At 40.6% G+C, this 11,220-nt stretch overlaps 1 non-coding gene across 1 annotated transcript; it reads right to left on the bottom strand.

Annotated features, from left to right (window-relative positions):
* Positions 1–10,118: 10,118 nt before the first annotated feature.
* On the bottom strand, positions 10,119–10,225 carry LOC131277620 (U6 spliceosomal RNA). The gene has a single exon (XR_009184761.1). It is a non-coding gene; the product is annotated as a U6 spliceosomal RNA (small nuclear RNA).
* Positions 10,226–11,220: the final 995 nt, after the last annotated feature.

Below are 11,220 nucleotides of genomic sequence, written 5' to 3'. Positions count from 1 at the left end.
TATTTCCCTTGTCTGTCTCATGTATTTTGAGATTCCCTGGTTTGGTGCATAAATATTTATGATTGTTCTTTCTTCTCGATAGATTTCTCCTTTTTTCAATATATAGTGTCATTTTTTTGTCTCATGATAGTTTTGCATTTAAAGTTTATTTTGTGTGTTTTTAGTATAGCTACTCTCACCCTCTTCTGATTATTGTTTGCATGTAAAATTGTTTTCCATCCTTTCACTTTCTGTCTTCTTGCATCCCTGGGTCCTTGATGTGTTTATTGTAGGCAGCGTATGGATGGTTCATATTTCCTTATCCATTCTGCCAATCTGTGTGTCTTGACTGAAGAGTTTAAGCCTGTAACATTCAATGTTATTACTGTCAGGGAATTACTTATATTAGCCATTTTTTTTTAGACTTATATATGCCATATGTTGTTTTTATTTCACTTCTTATCTTTTTATTCTTACATTCTTCTCTACCTCTCTCCTTTTTTTCCCTTTCATCCTAAAGAACTCCCTTTAGTATTTCTTTCTTTTTAAAGATTAATTTTTTATTTTCTTTCTCTCCCCTTTCCCCCCAATCCCCCCATTGTCTACTCTCTGTGTCCATTTGCTGTGTGTTCTTCTTTGTCTGCTTCTATTGTTGTCAGTGGCATGGGAATCTGTGTTTCTTTTCATTGCATCATCTTGTGTCGACTCTCCATGTGTGTGGCACCATTCTTGGGCAGGCTGCACTTTCTTTTGCACTTGGTGGCTCTCCTTATGGGTGCACTCCTTGTGCCTGGGGCTCCCCTATGTGGGGGGCACCCCTGTGTGGCACAGCACTCCTTGTGCACATCAGCACTGCATGTGGGTCAGCTCCACACAGGTCAAGGAGACCCGGGGTTTGAACCATGGACCTCCCATGTGGTAGACGGACACCTTATCCCCTAGGCCAAGTCCACTTCCCTCCATTTAGTATTTCTTGAATGGCAGGTTTCTTATTGACAAATGCTGTTAATTTCTCATTATCTGTTAATATATTGAAGTCTTCATTTTTTGAATGCCAGATTTTCTGGATAGAGAATTTTTGGCAGGAAGTCTTTTTCTTTTAGCACCTTAACTCTGTCATACCACTGCGTTCTTGCCTGTATGCTTTCAGATGGGAAATCAGCACTTAATCTTTTTGAGCTTCCCTTGTATGTGATGGATCTCTTTTCTCTTGCTACTTTCAGTATTCTCTCTTTGTCATGAGCATTGGACAATTTGACAAATATATGTCTTGGGTAGATGCATTGGGATTTATACTTTTTGGGTTGTGCTGTACTTCCTGGACATGTACATCCCTTTCCCTCAGTAGGGTTGGGAATTTTTCAGCCATCATTTCCTCCAGCATTCCTCCTGTCCCCTTTTCCTTCTCTTTTCCCTATGGGATGCCTACAGTGCATATGTTTCTGCAATTCAAATCCTTAAGTTCCAGCTGGATTTTTTCTGTCTTTTCATCCTTCTGTTTTGCTGTCTGATTTCAGATGTACTGCCTTCCTCATCATTGATTCTTTCCTCTGTTTGTTCACATCTGCTGTTTTGTGCTTTCAGTGTATTTTTGATTTCCTGCATTGTGCCATTAATCACCATCATATCCATTGTCTTTTTATGTATGTATGTTTTCAATTTCTTCAGTATGTTCTCCCAGTGTCTTTTTTTAAGATTTATTTTTTATTTATTTTTCTCCCCTTCCCTCCCCCCAGTTGTCTCCTCTCTGTGTCTATTTGCTGTGTGTTCTTCTGTGTCCACTTGTATTCTTGTCAGTGGCACCGGCAATCTGTGTCTTTTTGTTGCATCACCTCTCTGTGTGTGTGGTGCCATCCTGGGCATGCTGCACTTTTTTGCCCTGGGTAACTCTCCTTGTGGGGCGCACTCCTTGTGCATGGGGCTTCCCTATGCAGGGGACACCCCTGTGTGGCATGGCACTTATTGCATACATCAGCACTGCGCATGGGCCAGCTCATCCCATGGGTCAGGAGGCCCTGGGTTTGAAATGTGGACCCCCCCATGTGGTAGGCAGATGCTGTATCTGTTGAGCCAAATCTGCTTCCCCCTGTTTCTTTTTAATATCCTCAATCTCTTCCTTCACTTCATTAAGTTGACTCATGATATTTGGACATCTTTGATTAGTTTCATGTTCTGTATTTCCTCCTTTTTTTCAATTTATTCATTAGCCTGGGCCATGTCTTCCTGTTTCTTAGTATGGGTCATAATTTTTTGTTGGTGTCTAGGCATCTGTTTATCTTGATGGGTTTATTCAGTTGATTAGCTTCTCTTTCTGCTCTAGTGTTTTATTTTGTTATTGTTTTTGCATGTTGTAAGTTTTCACTTTGACACTTCATTCCTCTTATTGTATAATAATAGCAGTAATAATAATAAGACCTAGGAAAATAAATACTCCACATGAGTAAAAAATCTTAAGGACAGTGGAATAAGTTTTAAAAAGTGGAATAAAAAAAATGAAATGAGAAAAAATAGATAAAAGTAATGAATTAAAAGCCTGGAATGATGAGTAGATAGGTGAAAAGGAAAGCAAAATTTAAAAAAAATAATAAGGAAAGAAAACAGAAAAACAGTGTGAAAGAGAAATAAAATTTTTTAAAAAATTGAAGACCAAGGAAAATAGGCAAGGTGCATGAAAAAGAACAGAAAACAGAAGATAGATAAATGAAGGAAAGAAAAGAAATTATGTAGGCAGAAAAAAAATCAGTAAAAGTAAAATTGGGGGGACAAAGAGAGGGGAACACCACAAAAGAAATGAAACAGCAGCAGCAACAACAACAAAACAACTGAGGAAAGACAGCCTTCCCTTTAGGCCCCTAAGGAGCTTCTCAGGCTGCTGGTGTTCATCATTCACCCTGCAGCCTACCTTCTGCAGGCAGGTGATGGACCCAGTTTTAGTGATTAAAATTTAAAAAGTTAAAATAAAGAAGAGGGACTTTTTTAAAGCAAAGAAATAACAGGTCCAAGAGCACTTAAATCAGAAAGAGTGCCAATATATTCCTTGTTATAAACTACTAACTGATGCCTGATAACCAGTTGGGTCACACCTTAGACCAGGGGCCTCATACATGCAAGGCAGGACTCCCTCCACTGAGCTAAATTGTCTCCTTAAGTTAATGGGTCTTTAGAGAGCTAGGTGCCACCTTTCCCAGGTGTTTGTAGACTTCTGTACTTGCTAGAGTCCTGCTGATGAGGTGGTTGTGCCCAGCCCCTCTCTAGTCTAATGGCTTTCTCTCCTCAGGAGGGCATCTGGGTGTGACAACCTGCCTGAGGGGATCCCACCTCCCCTCTCCCAGGCAGGTCTGGGTCACTTCCAAGATTCAAAGGGACCTGAGCTGGCCAAACTCACCACAAAGAAACCACTGTGCAGCATCTGCCAGACCCCTCTTCCTCCCAGGGAACACACCTTCCCAGTCCCTTGGCAGCAGCAAGCCAGGAGCCATGTGGCTACTTGCTGGGATTGTGGGGTACATGTGCAATTTCCAGCCACAGGGGTGAGCAACTCCTGGTTTTCTTCTTTATCTTTCCAGTACCTTCCAGATGACTCAGAGCACCTTCCTGTTCTATAAATAGCCAGAGCACCTCCTTTAGATAGGTACCTGCCTTCTGGGTGCTTTTTTTTTTTTGTAGGCATGTAAGTCTCTACCTACCTTCTTCATCCCTTTTCCTGGCAGTCCTCAAGGTTGTTTTCTGGGGGGAAGTGGGTTTGGCCCAATGAATAGGGCATCCACCTATGACATGGGAGGTCCACTGTTCAAACCCCAGGCCTCCTTGCCCCATGTGGATCTGGCCCACGCACAGTGCTGATGCACATAGGGAGTGCTGTGCAATGTAGGCGTGTTCCCTAAGTAGGGGAGCCCCACGTGGAGGGAGTGCACCCCATAAGGAGAGCCACCCAGCACGAAAGAAAGTGCAGCCTGCCCAGGAATGGTGCTACACACACGGAGAGCTGACACAACAAGATGATGTAATAAAAAAGAAACAGATTTCTGGTGTTGCTGCTAAGAATAGAAGAGGTCACAGAAGAACCACAGTGAATGGACACAGCAAACAAATGGGGGGTGGGGAGGAGAGAGAAAAAAATAAATCTTTTTTAAAAAAGTTGTTTTTTGATGTTTGGTCCTCTAGAATATCCTCCCAGTTGTCTCTATTCCCTTGGGGGGGAAAATGCTAGACCCATAGGAAAGGAAAGAGATAAGAATAATAGTAATAATAATGCAAAAAAATGTAAAGAGGAACTGCATAAGAGCTAGGAAACTAAGGAATATAAGTAAAAAACCATAAAAAATACAAAGGAATAAGAATAAAAAGAGTTGGAATAGAAAAAATTAAACAAGAATGAAAATAGAAAAAAAAAATAGAATGAATTAAAATGCCAAGCACATCAGAAGACCATAGAAGGAAAGAGTGAAAATGAAAAAATGAAGATCAAAGAAGAACTGGTAGAATGAAAGAAAAGCAACAGAAGTCAGAAGGCAGAAAAACAAAAGGAAGAGAAGTAAAATAGGTTGAAAAATACGTTTAGAAAAAGGAACAAAGAGCAAAGAAAACAAAGGAGTAACAAAGAAGCCACCCTGGAAGAGCAGCCTTCCTTCTTAGGCCCCCAGAGACCTCATAGGCTGCTGGTGTTCATCAGTCAGTCACCTACAGCCTGCCTTCCACAGGTGATGCATCCAGTTTTACCAAGTGAAATAAAGGAAAAAGAAAAAAATCCAAGAAACCATTAAAAAAACAATAGAATCTCAGCCTTATGCCCCTATCATGAGGTGCTCACTGTGTGCCTACTCTCTCTGGATCCCTTCACTCAGGAGGTACCAGGGCTCCAACCAGGCACCTACATGCAAGGCAGAGGCTTCCCTCTTGTGCTGCAGCAGCTCTACTAGCTAAACAGGCTTTTGGAAGCCTGTCTGGCTCTTCCTGGCCCTGTTTCCCTTAAGAGTTGGACTTTTTAACAGCTTTCAGAGGCTGGGCTAGTTGGGTGCCCATCCCTCCCCCTCCTTGATCAAGTTCCTCTCTCCCAGGGTGGCTGGGTGTGACAGCCTGCCTGAGCAGATTCCCCCTCTGCTCTCCCCAAGGCCACCTCAGTGCTAGCCGATGTCCTCCCTGAGATTCAAAGGGGGCTGAGGTTTGCAAATCCACAGAAGGGAAACCACTCCCCATCCTGCAGCAGACCGGCTTCTTTCCAGGGAATGCTCCCTCCCCCTCAGCTGGCCTTTGAGGGCCAGGGGGTCCATGGAGGCTATTTGCCTTGAGGGTGGGGCTTGCCCACCACCTTTTCCAACCACAGGGGTGAGCACCTCATTGTTTTGCCTTGGGCTCTTTATCTCTTTGTCCACCTCCCTCCTGAATGATTCCTGCTGCCTCTTGCTCCTTGGATTCCCAAAACAGCTCACTTAAGTTAGGCCCCTGCCCCCTCTCTGCCATTTTTTTTTCAAAAGAAATGAGCAGTACCCACTTCCATCGACACCATTTTCCAGATTAGTGCATCTACAAATTTTTAATCTGCTCAGTGAAAGGAAAACATGAGAATTATGTCTCCCCAAGTAGAGAATATCAATAAAGGGCTAGAAAGTATAAATTTAGTGGAAATAGAAATTCTGGAGTTGAAAAGTAGAATGATATGAGAACTCTAGAGGTGGTCAACAACAGGTGTTTCCCTGACTAAAGATCTAACAACTCCCTCAGCAGCCTGGAGTGTGCACCTTCCTATTTCAGTCCTTCCTCTCCCACATCATGTGGACTCCAGAAGATGTAGCAGTGATGGGAAATGGAATTGGCCCAGTGGTTAAGGTGTCCGTCTACCACATGGGAGGTCCGCGGTTCAAACCCCGGGCCTCCTTGACCCGTGTGGAGCTGGCCCATGCACAGTGCTGATGCGCGCCAGGAGTGCCCTGCCACGCAGGAGTGCCCTGCCATGCAGGGGTGTCCCCCGTGTAGGGGAGCCCCACGCGCAAGGAGTGTGCCCCTAAGGAGACTCGCCCAGTGTGAAAGAAAGTGCAGCCTGCCCAGGAATGGCGCCCCCCACACTTCCCGTGCCACTGACGACAACAGAAGCGGACAAAGAAACAAGACGCAGCAAACAGACACAGAGAACAGACAACCGGGGGAAGGGGGGAATTAAATAAATAAATAAATCTTTAAAAAAAAAAAAAAGATGTAGCAGTGAGACCGTCTAGTTTTCTTATTAATTTTACTGGTCACTACTGATGTTGAGTGAATTTTCATACCCTTGCTCATGCTTAACTCACTGCAGATCCTGAGATTTAGGGTATAAAGAGGAGGGGACTTGGTCAATTATTGTGTTTTCAGAGTCCTCTACTTCCTTCTGAGAACCAAAAACTTCACCCAGCCTGAATGAAAATATGGCAATGGAGACACAGCTCTGTACTCAGAGATATTCCACATCCTGGCCTCTGTGTCCCTATGAAATTTACAGGGAGAATTAGGACTCAAATTTCTGTGAACCCCAATATCCCTCAGAGAATCCTACATATTCCTACCCAAGTCAACCAGATCTCAATGAAAGCCTGCCTCATACCATATAAATTAATCTATCCCAGTCTCACAAGGGAGAAAGGTGATTGTTTTCTCATTAAAGATATTTATTGAAGCCATTTAAATTAGAGAATCGGTTTTTCCATTTCTGTAAACAAAAATGGCAGCTGGGATTTTTATAACTATTATATTGAATCTGTAGTTCCCTGTGGATAGTATTGATATGAGAACAATACAGTCTTATCATCGTTGAACAATGGATATTTTGCCATATGTTTAGGTCTTCTTTAGTTTCATTCAGTTTGTTTGCTAGTGTTCATGTGTTTTATCCTTTCATTAAATTCATTCTTAGCTATTTTATTTGTTAGCGGCTGATTGAATAGACTTATTTTTTGTTGTGCTGTTTAAATGAAACTGACTTTTGTGCCTTTATCTCCTACTATGCAAGTTTGCTTAATGCCTTTATTGTTGCATTAGTATTGTTGTGGCTTCTTTGGAATTATGTAGTTAAAGGAGTATGTCATCTATAGGGATAGCTTTCCTTCTTCCATTCCAGTATGGATGACTTTATTTCTTTTTCTTACCCAATTGCTCTGGCTAGAACTTATAGTACAATGCTGAAAAGCAGTGATGAAAGTGAGTTAACTTATCTTGTTCATGAACTCTTGGGAAAGAGTTTCAGTATTTCACTCTTGAGTGTGATGTTAGCTGTGGATTTTTAAAATGCAGCTGTGAACAGAGTAGAATGACATCCACAAATGACCATCCACGTAGTGAGCAGCAGAAAGTCTCCAGATTATAGGCATCCTGTGAGTGCATTTTTGAAATCCTGGAATGTGAGTTAATTGTTAGATACCTACATTTTTGTGGTTTTGAAGAACTTAATTCTCGCTAATGTCCTTATGTTCAACGTTTAATAAGATCATGATAGGCTATGGCTGAAATATTTTGATGTGTTCTTAAATTTTAAAAATTCAATAAACCCTATTAAATGAATTTTTCTTTCCTCAGGTTATTTATAAAACAGTACTTTAACTAGAGTAAGAACAAGTATTAGCCAGAATCCTTGAGGACCATGTGTGTGTCTGATGATAGGTATCAAGCCATATGGTGGTAATATTGTAGTCCAGATATAAATGGTGCTGAACCTATTGGATTATGAATCTAAAGCAATAAAAATGTTTCAGAATTTGCTGAATATGAACCATGATTGCTAACACCCAATATGTATGAAAATAGATTGATTTAAAACTAAATAGAAAATTAGTAACTGTAGTCATAAAGTATAAGAAACTAAAATCTAATGATTGTAGGAATACGATGCATTAAATATACAAAAACAAGATAATTCAGAAATGAAATACAGTATAACATATTGAAATAACATATACATATTGCTTTTGAATATATGTAGACTTTCATAGATCATTGATTTTGAAAATCTGTAGACATGTATAGAGAATGACTAGATTTGGCAACGTGGTAATGTTTCTTAAGAGAGGAGTACATGTAAAAGGAACATTCAGTAGTCAGGTGGAGAAAGAAAATAGACAAGAAAAGGTGCAGTAGAGGTAATGTACTGAGTGAAGACCCTTCTTGGAAGAGTGGTGGAAGTATAGAATCTGAAAATATGAGGAAGAAAGCTTCCATATTTTAAAATATTTCATAAAACATGTAGAAAGAGAAACAGAGCTGTATTGTTAGAAAGCTATTTTCAGTTTCACTTCTGTCTATATAATTTTTTTAATCATATGAAAACCAAGAGAAAAAACATTATTATTTTCAAGTATCAAAGTAATATAGGGAGAAAAGGAGTAGGTGCAGAGTAATCCACATCAAATGAATGAAAGCTCTTTGTCATGATCTATATTATGTACTGAAGTATACTTTCTGAAAAGTAGAGAACAGGCATTAAGAAAATGAAATAATACATGATAAGATATCATAAATTTAAAAAAACTCAAAAAGTGAATGAGAAGAAATAAGAAAAATGGAAATACAGCTCAAAATTGAAGTATAATCTCTAAGAAATAGGGTGACAAGATAATGCTTAAGTAGATAAAGTGAAAAGCTGAAAGGGCTGAAATATTAAATGAAGAATGTTAAAGATTGAAGAAAAACACTCAGAAGTTGAGGAATGGTTCCGATGATCCACTAGCTGAACCCTGGGTTCCTGAAGCAGGAAGTGGGTGGGGCCATCCCCAGTCTGGAGGCCTTTGGTGGGCCCTGAGGTCTGGGTGGGGCCTGTACATGGGCAGTGCTGAAGGCTGCCCGGCCCTCCCTCCCATGATGTTCAGCTCCAGGCTGCAGGCCTTGGCAGGGTGTCCAGGCTCCTTCAGCCCCGCCTTTGGTGATGACTGTGGCTGCTCAGGTGCTAGGCGGCCTTGAGCTCTGTACCCTGGGGATGTTTGCAGGAAGTGTTAGTCCTGTGCACTGGGGAGGGTGTAGACCTGTGCTTAGTCTCATCCTTTAATACTGGACCTCCTGCTGCCGGAGCAGGAAGTAGTGCATTCATCTGGTTGGACCTGGGGGACTCCAGATCACTGATTTGTCAATTAAAAAAAGTCCATGAACTGGGTTTCCACAGAGCCGTTTAACAGATGGATGAGCTCCAGGATGATTGTGTGCTCCCCCTTGTTGAGGGCAGTTCTGGTTTATATCCGTTGTCCTTCCTTTTCATGTCACCCCCTCTCACTAAGAGTATCCTGATGTGACTTTATGTTACATGGTCAAAATATTAGGTCTATTTTGGGCATTTCTTTAAGAAAGGTTGACTTAATGACTGAATGATTTAAGTTAAAAAAACTTGTAAAACATAGGGTGTGCAATGAGACACAGGCATATATACTTGTGTCTGGATGGCCTATCCAGGAAGGAGGTGTGTGAAATTGGTAATTAGGTGTCTGAGCAGAGGTAGAACAGAGGGAATGGGCTGAATGAGAGGGAGGCTTACCTTTCATTGTGTAGCTTTTTCAACATTTGATTTTTATTAAAATGAGTGTTTTTCCTACAAAATACACAATAATAAGATTCTGGGAAGGGATCATTATAGGCATTTGACATATGTCCTGTTATGTGAATTTTCCTTCTAGGAGATGCCTAGTCAGCTGGAAAATCCCAGGAAATGGGACAAAATTTTGTTTTTATAAATATTGGTATGTGTTTTTCCATTCTTTTAATATCTTTTTCTGGTTTTGCCATTGGGGTAATGTTGGCCTCATCTCATGAGTTAGGAAATGTTCCCTTTGCATTGTTTCTGAAAGAGATTGTGGGGAATTGGTTTCATTTTTCCTTAAATGTTTGGTAGAATTTGCTTTTGAACTGTCTGAGCCAGGTCCTTTGTTTTTTGGAATGTTATTAATTATTGATTCAAAATTTTAATGGCTATAGGGCTATTCTGATGATCTATTCTTTTTTTTTTTTTAATTTTTTTATTTTTTATTGACTTTGTAATAATATTACATTAAAAATATATATGTGAGGTCCCATTCAACCCCACCCCCCCACCCCCCCTCTCCGCCCCCCCAACAACACTCGTTCCCATCATCATGACACATCCATTGGATTTGGTAAGTACATCTTTGGGCACCTCTGCACCTCATATACATAAAAATATGGAACGCTTCACGAATTTGCGTGTCATCCTTGCGCAGGGGCCATGCTAATCTTCTCTGTATCGTTCCAATTTTAGTATATGTGCTGCCGAAGCGAGCACTGATGATCTATTCTTGTGTTCATTTTGATAATTTGCACCTCCCAAGAACTTTTGAGTCATTACATCTAAGTTATAAAATTATTGGACCTAAGGATGTTCATAGTCTTGTTTGATTATCCTTTTACTGTCTGTGGAAGCAGTAGTGATGACCCCTCTTCCATTCCTGGTAATGGTAATTTTTATCTTCTCTATTTTATGTTTGCTTAGCCTAGCTAGAGATTTATCCATTTGATTAGATCATTTCAAACAACAAACTAAGGCTTTAGTTTGGGCATATGTTTTGATTTCTATGTGATTAATGTGCAGGAGTGCACTTGCTGGGCTGTATGATAAGTTTATGTTTAGTTTTATAAGAAACTGCTAATGAGTTTTCAGAGTGACTGTACCATTTTACATTCCCTTATGCAATGTATGAGTGATTCAGTTTTTCTGCATTCTCACCAGCATTTGGTATTGTCACCTTATGTTTTAGTTGTTTTAATAGTGTGTAGTTATATATCATAATGGTATAGTTTGCATTTCCCTAATGACTAATTATATCCAGCATCTCTTCCTGTACTTATTTCCCATCCATTCATCTACTACGGTGAAATGTTTGCACATATATAGTGCCCATTTTCTAATTGGATTTTTTTTTTAATTTTTAAATTTCCCCTCCACCCTTGCAGCTTGCTTGCTGTGTCCATTCTCTGCACACTCTTCTGTGGGTTTTTTTGCTTGTCTTCCCCCTTTGTTGCATGACCTGGCTGAGTTGGCTCTCTGCAGTGCCTGTGGGCTGGGCAGTGATCCGCAGCCTGTGGGTGAGCCTGCCTTCACAAGGAGGCCCTGGGATGAGAACCCAGGGCCTCCCATATGGTAGACAGGAGCCCAAGTGATTGAGCCACAGCCGCTTCCCAGGATTGTTTCTTCATGGTTGAATTTTGAGAATTTTGGAAATTCTTTTGATTTATTCTAGATATCTGTGTTTTTATGGGCTTTTTTTTTTTTTTTGGTAT

The sequence above is a fragment of the Dasypus novemcinctus genome, unplaced genomic scaffold (genome assembly GCF_030445035.2).
Source record: "Dasypus novemcinctus isolate mDasNov1 unplaced genomic scaffold, mDasNov1.1.hap2 scaffold_192, whole genome shotgun sequence".
Classification (NCBI taxonomy): Eukaryota; Metazoa; Chordata; class Mammalia; order Cingulata; family Dasypodidae; genus Dasypus; species Dasypus novemcinctus.
Note: the sequence above shows the minus strand (reverse complement) of the source record. Positions and strands in the feature narration are given on the sequence as shown.